This window comes from Dinoponera quadriceps, unplaced genomic scaffold (assembly GCF_001313825.1).
Source record: "Dinoponera quadriceps isolate SergipeBrazil2010 unplaced genomic scaffold, ASM131382v1 scaffold1167, whole genome shotgun sequence".
NCBI lineage: Eukaryota > Metazoa > Arthropoda > Insecta > Hymenoptera > Formicidae > Dinoponera > Dinoponera quadriceps.
Genome location: NW_014555239.1, coordinates 11,409 through 20,073, shown reverse-complemented (window position 1 = coordinate 20,073; position 8,665 = coordinate 11,409).

Below are 8,665 nucleotides of genomic sequence, written 5' to 3'. Positions count from 1 at the left end.
TGGGTTGGAGCAGCTCGTAATACACTATCCCCAGCTGATCCCACCAAATGCACAGCATGAGCTTGGAACCGTGGATATTCCGCTTTGGCGTTGATGTTACTGCTTCGTCGGGCTTAATCCACGATCTTTTACGCTTGGCATTACTGTAGTATATCCACCTTTCATTACCAGTCACAATACGATGTATGAAACCTTTCCTTTTTTGTCGTTGAAGCAGCTGTTCACACGTGACAAGACGCCGTTCGACGTCTCTCGGCTTCAGTTCGTACGGCACCCAAGATCCTTCCTTTTGTATCATTCCTAATGCTGTCAGACGTTTCGAAACTGTTGTTCGATCAACTCCTAATGATTTTGCAACATCGGATTGCGTCTGACATGGATCTTCAGCAAGTAATGTTTCCAATTTTTCGTCTTGAAACTTTTTTGGTGCACCACTGCGTTCTCTATCTTGAACATCAAAATCATTATTTTTAAATCGGTTAAACCAATCTCTGCATGTTCTTTCCGACAAAGCATAATCACCATAGGTTTCTACAAGATTTCTGTATGCTTCAGCTGCAGATTTCTTCTAAATAAAATAGTGCAGTAAAATTCCCCCCAAAAACGGTTGATTTGGCACGAAATTTGACATGTTTTACGCTACAAAAAGAAAATGTTCTTTATAGGTTAATGGAAAGACACGCACTGATTTTAAACATAGGTTATAAAACTTCAATATAGATGCGTCATCATCTTGAATTATACACAAAAAATTTTTATACCGCCATCTGATGGTGAAACGGCGAGAACTTATTCACATTCCTAATATGTATTTTACGTTTGTTACGGTGGAACATCCTTCTAAAGTTGCTGCGAAAACTCTACCAAGCATTAAAACATTAGTCTTTGTAGAATATTGTATGATGACTAACAGCAATTTCTATATCGGTAACTGAGTCAGGTACCACCTAATATTGTATTTAAAAAATTAATATGTAAAAATCAATATCTAAAAAAATATCTAAAAATAAATATCTAAAAAATATAAAATAATCAATCGCGCTTTATTTCTAAGATTTTTAACTGTTTCTTCACATAATCGGTGAAATATCCGTTTTTCTTATTGCAACAGTGTGAAAGAATTCGCAGATGTTTAAAGATTAGCGTTAAGCGAAGGAAAACGAAAAAAATCAAACATATGAACATCATTTTGTTCTATTCTTGTCTATCTACTATTCCATTTTTATATTACTGTAAGGTACTTATAGTAAACTGGCGGTAAACATTTCAGCGCTTTGATCTATAACTTTTTGTGTAAATAAATTAGCTATAAACAAAAGTCCAAAATGACCCGACACCATTGTCAACTTCATTTGTTACGTCCTGGGTACCTCGGGAAGTACGGATTCCTTTTTTTTTTATGTATATGATTGGGAGACAGACGGACGTCGGGCAAGCGTTATCGTGAAAAGAACAAGATTACGATGGCTCGCCGTATAACGCGCCGTGAGTTTCTTAACGTATCTGTCATCATTTCCTTCACGTAAGGCGCATAGTTTCGTTATATCCCGGGTACCGTGGGAACAACAAATTCCTTTTTTATGATCAGGAAATAGGCTGATTTGGGTAAGCATTATCATGGAAAGGATGTAATTATACTCTGCCAAATGTGTCATGAGTTTCTCAGCGCATGCGTGATCTTATCCGTTTTCTAATCTTCCATATCCGTTTCACGTTTTCCACGAAAACTCTTCTCATTGGCGATTGCCATCCGCCACTCTCAAAAAATCTTCCCTCTATAAGCTTCTCTCTCTTCTTTATTCTACTCTTTTTTCGATTTCTGTTGTATCTTCACATCACGCCTTCTACATCGGCTTCTGCTTCGGGATCTCTCGCCAGTGCCATCTGTTCGTAAAACTCGCGGTGTATAACGGTGTATAACTCGGGATTTTTCTGAAGATATATATTTCAATATTACGATAATTAGTCCGAGTATCAGAATCGCGTAATAAAATTATAATTTTTATATAATATAATACAAATATATAAAAATATGCAGATAAACGAAAAATATATTATACGTGGTAGCGCGTTACTTGTAGAAAATTGCAACTCAGAGACAACGCAACTATCTCCACCGCAAAGAAAATCCACGTATCCATGTCATTTAATGCGGATTTGGTGAACCTTCGGTGACGTGCGTAAAATCAGAGGAAAGTTAAACGGTTTTATGTGCGAGATACATGTATGAAAAATGAAAAAAAATGTATTATTTATATAAAATTTTATTTCATTTTTGCGTTTGTTACACGCGAAAGTACAAGCTATGAAACGTAAAGAGAAAATAAGTCTTGTGAGGACTTATTGTGAAGCTTTTCATTGTATAAAAACGGCACGAGAAATACTGCAGTACATTTCGCGTGCTTTCGAATGATTCGGAATTTCAAGCGTGTGTTTAATTACTGTATTCCTGACCAAATGCTGCAAATGATTTATTAGTAGTAAAAATAGTCGATATTCAGTAGTTATAGTTAATCCAACAGTTTCAGACAGATTATTTGGATATTATCGAAACTCGCTGATCACACTCACTTAGCGATTCTGTTGATGGCGCAAGAATGGTTCATGAACGCAAGTATCAATGTGAACATCGCATGACACGTAAAATATGTAATCAACAGCACCGAATACTCATATATCATATAAACAAAGAAATACCAATGCTGATCGAGTGATCAGAGTGATCTCCAAGTTCAACTTGATCTTGCGTGGCCTGGATTCGTTTATCGGCACGATGATGTCGAAAATAATAAGCAACATTTTGATCATTATATGGACGGTATGTGCAGGGATTACAGCAGCTTAGGAAAAACGGGTTGAAAATGTGCAATGAAATAAGGTGCAATTTCATTTCGTTGATTGAATAAACGATTCGAGACGCGGAGTTATATTTAAGACTCCGGAGTATTTAGATAAGAACTCCGTGTTGGCAGTAACGACACAGTTCAGAAGGACGAAAGAATGAATTAATATAGTGCGTTCAGCAAGCGCTACAAACGCTTTAAAGCGTTTCTACTTCTTCATGTATGATTTGGGCTCGAATAGTTCAAATAAAATAAGAAAGTACTTGCTGAATCGCGTTTATATGCATAAAGAGTGGCGTGTGGACGACGAAATTTTATATTGTGTGCCATTTCCTCATTATTTGTTTAAACTGTGTAGATGTGATTTGCGACATACTTATTAAACCGGTTATAATGGACGAATATAAAGATTAGTTTAAAATATTATACGTGGGAACATTTTTTCCTTTCAATAGCTGTAAAACCGTGCGTTTTCTTACATGAATCCTTATTTCACGTGCCTTTTACGAATACTTATTAATTGTCGGAAAAAGAAAGTAGAGTGCTCGTCCATTTTCACAAGCGTCTTCAAGCGATCTCAAATAATCATTTTATCCAAATATCTCTTTATTTGCAAATAGCACGCAATATTTCCTAACGTGTCATTTCTCGCTTATGAATTCACAAATCCAATATGGTCGCTGCGATTACTCCGATGTCGAAATAAGTGAGTTTTTTAAACCAAAAAATCGCAAGAACTAAGTTTACCACCTAATACATTGATTAACCTGTTCATTAATTTTGTTCTGAAATAAATGCATTTTTGACCACAAAAAACGGACCAAACTAATTTGTACTCCCTATATTATATATTAGGGGAGCATAAAAGTTCTAAGTTTTTTTTTGCAAAATTCATTCCTTATTCAGAAACGAAGAAAATATATTAATCAGCAAAATATTCCCCGTTTGCATCAATGACCTTATGTCATGTTTCGAGTAGCTTGCGGATTCCTTGACCAAAAAAGCTCACTGGCTTCGAAGCGATAAAATCATCAATGCATTTTTGTATTTCTTCAAATCTCACAAAATGTGTATGAGCCAAGTGATATTGTAGCGACCGGAATCAGTAGTGATCGAAAGGCGCCAATTTATACGCTGCGTGCGGGAGGAGTTCCAAGCCTAATGCAAAGGTATAGCCCTGAGTCGCTTTCGCAATATGTGGTCGGACATTGACAAGAAGGAGGTTCATTTTACGAATTCCTTGGCCACTAAATGGCCTCTTTTTTTCTTATGCATCACTCAAATTGGTTAATTGTTGTTGGTAGAAGTCTGCCGTGATTACTTCACACGGTTGTAACAACTCATAATAAAACACATCTTTTCAATCCTACCTGATGCAAAGGAAATTCTTGGCATGAATTTTGAACTTTGGCGTCGATGTCGAAGATTCACCAGAGTCAACCTATGATTTTCTACGCTTAGAGTTATCATAAAGTATCCATTTTTCATCGCCTGTAATGATTTGTGCAGAAAATCTTTTTTTCGGAACTTTGAAAGCAAACTGCGGTGTAACGCCGTCGATTTTTGATATCTACAGATTATTTATGTNTTGTGCAGAAAATCTTTTTTTCGGAACTTTGAAAGCAAACTGCGGTGTAACGCCGTCGATTTTTGATGTCTACAGATTATTTATGTAAAACCCATCTGTCTTCCTCCAGAACATTTCCCATTGTATGTAAACGTACGGAAATGGCTTGCTGCGTAACGCCAAGCGGATCTGCAACCTCCTTTTCAGTTTTCGGAGAGTTTATATCCAGCAATGCTTGCAATTTGTCCGTTTTAATCTATTAAGGGGGTCCAGCACGCGGTTCATTTTCAAGACTGAAATATCTTTCAGGAAATTTTTGATACCATTTTTTACACGTAGTATGATTTACAGCGAATATTTGAGAGAGATAGGTCATGGCCCGACATGAGGCTGGAGCACCATTGAATTGGATTAATTACAGCGTTCTCTCTATATGCAGCACAAATCATTTTAGTTGCTTCAGCAGCATTTTTCTTCAGATAAAACGCGAAGTGGATGGAAAGTCGAATATGCTTTTGTTATTATGCCATCGTGAACACTATTGATTTTTGAGGTAATATGCATCAAACGCCAAACCGCATGGCATGTTAGGAAGCTAAATATTAACGATTTAATATTGCATAATTGCGGAAAGATAAATAAAATTAAAATTGTTTTTCGGTTTATGAAATGTAAAGCTTAGAACTTTTTGGCCTACCTAATATATATTTATACATATACGTGTATATTTATATATTTATTTATTTATTTAATATCTAGCCGCTTACTAAACACATCAAATCGTATTGAAACCATTAAAAAATCCAGTATGTAGTGTCACGATGCAAAATGTTGCCCGTCGCTCAAGCGGTGGCCTGACCGAGGGGGGAGCTGGGGGCTCACACCTTCTTGTAGAGAGAGGGCGACCGAGTGCCGATTTTTGGTCCTGTGCGCTGTTTGCGCACAGGACAGATACCCGCGGCTTTGATAATTCTTTTTTTTTGAGTGGAGAAACACCCTCGAGCCAGGACAACGGAAGATGGGAAGACCGACGGGGAGCAAAGCGGCCAACGGAAAGGACGAGAGAAAGAGCCCGACGGAGGGGCTGAAGAAAGACGTGGAGGAACGGGGAGATATACGCCAGGACAGGAGGACGGCAAGGGAGCGGGATGACCACCTTGCAAAGATAAAGACGCAAGGCCCCGCGACGCGGTCGCAGTTTAGGCAGAAGGATCCCGGGTGTCCTATGGAACTGCTGCGAGCCTAAAAGTTGCCGGATTCCGTCCAGAAGCGAACAGGCGAAAAAGCGTCATAAGAAAACAATAACAGACGCGAAGTCCCGTGAACATCCAAGACGCGTGATCCGGCCGACGGAATCCGGCCGATCGTGAGCCGCGTGGCGCGGCGATAGATCCCTGAGGCGGTTGCTCCTATGAAACGGGACGAGCGAGGCTCGTCATTGTGCGGCCCGCAGGCGTGCGAAGCGGAAGAACGAACGAGCGAACGAGCAAACGAGCGAGCGAGCGAGCGTGCGAGGACCCGGATTGCTGCGGTGTCCAGGAAGAAGTTTCAGGAGAGGAGAGGCGAGCGTCCGGTGGCGAGCGGGTAAACGAGTTATCATACAGCCGCGGGTGAGAAAGTAGAGTAGCAATTAATTCCGAGAAAGTAGCTTTGCGGGTTATTCCTGGAGGTTGCCGCCGCTTCTCGGCGGCAGGTAGAGTCGCGACCATCCCCGGAAATTGCCGCCGCTTCTCGGCGGCTAGAGAACGGGACTCGGTCGTTCTTACACATTGCCGGTCGCACAGTCCGCGCTGGTTCGAAGTTCGAAGGCGTGCGTACGGACTCGCGCGTAAAGAACTAGATTGTACGTAGGGACAGCTGCCGGCGGGCGAGTACATCGGAGTGTACCAACCCGACCGGGGCAGAAACCACTGCCGGGAAGGACCCGGCTGGCGCCCAACTAGAGACCCGGAGAGATTCGCACAACGGTTGCTGGGCAAGGGAGCTTAAAACACGACGCGCGAAAAATTTCTTTACTGCCGTCGAGCGGCATAGATCCGCCGCTTAAAGTCATGTCTCGCTGAACAACATGCAAGAACTGCTCCCTTAGAATCCGTTGCCAAATCTCCCGGGGTAAGAATTAAAGCCGCCTGTTTGCGAGAACGCCGGCTGAATAGAATGTTACACCTTTGTCTGTTAAATCACGCGTGATCGATTGCCTCACATGACAGCTGTAGTGTCGAAGACATCTTTCTGTATATTATTTTGAATCAATATTAAAGCATTGTTCCTTGTTACCGTTAACTCATTTCGTCAAGGTTATTACCTCTCCCGGCTCCCCTCCGACTGAATGGCAAATATCGAGATGGCGCGACTAAGAACCACGACGCTCTCCGGCGCGGAATCGCGCGGGATGCGATTCCGCCGATAAAGATTGTTTAACTTATTAAAACCTGAGCTAATCGAGACTAAGCCGCTGCCGCTTAAAAAAGCGGGAGCGAAGTGGGCCGCGCCACAGACCACCGAAGGACGAAGGTCGGGCGCGTGTCACAATAGTAAGCAGTAGAAATGAGAGAATATATAATTTATGTTTTTGTTATCCATATGCATTTTTTACATCTGCCAAGAAGATCAGAATATACACAATATTACATTTCAAAATTTATTCCATAACCGTGACATCGAGTTGATAATAACCATTCGTCCTCTTTTACGAGAGTAAAAGCGTTCTTTTGTTTATGCTCGTGTGGCTTAATTTTATCGTAAAAATGAATCGATTTATTTTCACACGCACGAACGTACGCGTTGATTCGATAAAGCATATTGAACACGTGGCGAGATTCTCTCTTTTCTTTCTCAACTTTATAGAATAAATAATATTTATGAAATAAATTCGGGAATCAAATTTATTCTGAATATAATAGGACTGATACTAAAAAATAAATATATTTTCTTGATGAAAATTTTCAGGATAAACCTCCTATAAATAATTAAACACTCTAAATAAGTGGCTTTTTATATCTTCTATAATATAATCTCCAGAAATGGTAAATATTTTAATTTAAATTGAATGGTTTGAGCTCTCCGTCGACCAAGGAAAGGAAAAACCGTTCAATGACCAAACTATATATATACATATATAGGAAAAAAGTGGCCGGTCAAGGTGTACCTGACGGCGTCATTGAAAAAGTTATTCAATTTCTTGAATACATATGTAATGTTCTCACCAATCTCGCGCCTGTAAAAACGAGAGAAGTGGATGACACTGTACGTATTTATATAAGCGATACGTGGAAATAGACTAGTACCCAAAGTATCAAATAATTGAAAAACTTTGAAATCTAATGGTGTCGGTTTACAATCACACAATCGGGAGTATGCAAATGATCAACTGATTTTGATCGAATTGCAATACACAGCGCACAATGGGATACGAGGTCTGTTCAAAAAGTATCGCCAATTTTGAATTTCCGCGGGTTACGTATATTCGATTTTCGATTTTTTTGTGTTATGTTGGTACTCATGTCCTTCACTTATGCCGACAAGTTCGGCCATTTTGAATATTCAGTTTATCTTTGACAGCTGTTTTGCTTGGACGTGTTTTGACTCGTCTTCGATTCTTGCTTATTCCAAAAAATGGATCAAATAATCTGTATCAAATTTTGTGTAAAAAACAAAATTAAGTACGCGGATGCATTCCGAATGTTGACTGTGGCATATGGTGAAGCTACCTTGGACCGAAGCAACGTTTATCGGTGGTACAAAATGTTCTCAGAGGTCCGAGAAGATGTGAACGACGAAGAGCGTGCCGGACGCGACCTNTGCCGGATGCCCGAGCACGTCAACAACAGACGAAAACATTGATGAAGTGAAGAAAATAGTATTGGCCAATCGTCGAATCACCGTTAGAGAAGTTGCTGAGGACCTAAACATATCGATTGGCTCGTGCCATTCGATTTTTACTAATGATTTGGGCATGAGACGGGTCGCCGCGAAATTCGTACCAACGCCCCTGCTCACACATTGTTGCTTGTGCGCGAATTTTTGGCCAAAAACAACACACTAATAATGCCGCAGCCACCGTATTCTCCAGACCTGGCCCCCTGTGACTTTTTCTTGTTCCCGAAACTGAAGAAGCACATGAAAGGATGACGCTACGCTACGATTGAGGAGATAAAGAATTTGATTTGAAGAGTAATAAGATACATTTGCGTTGTATGCAAATCTGTAACACCTACAATAACGAATCGGTAGAGAGAGAGAGAAAGAGAGAGAG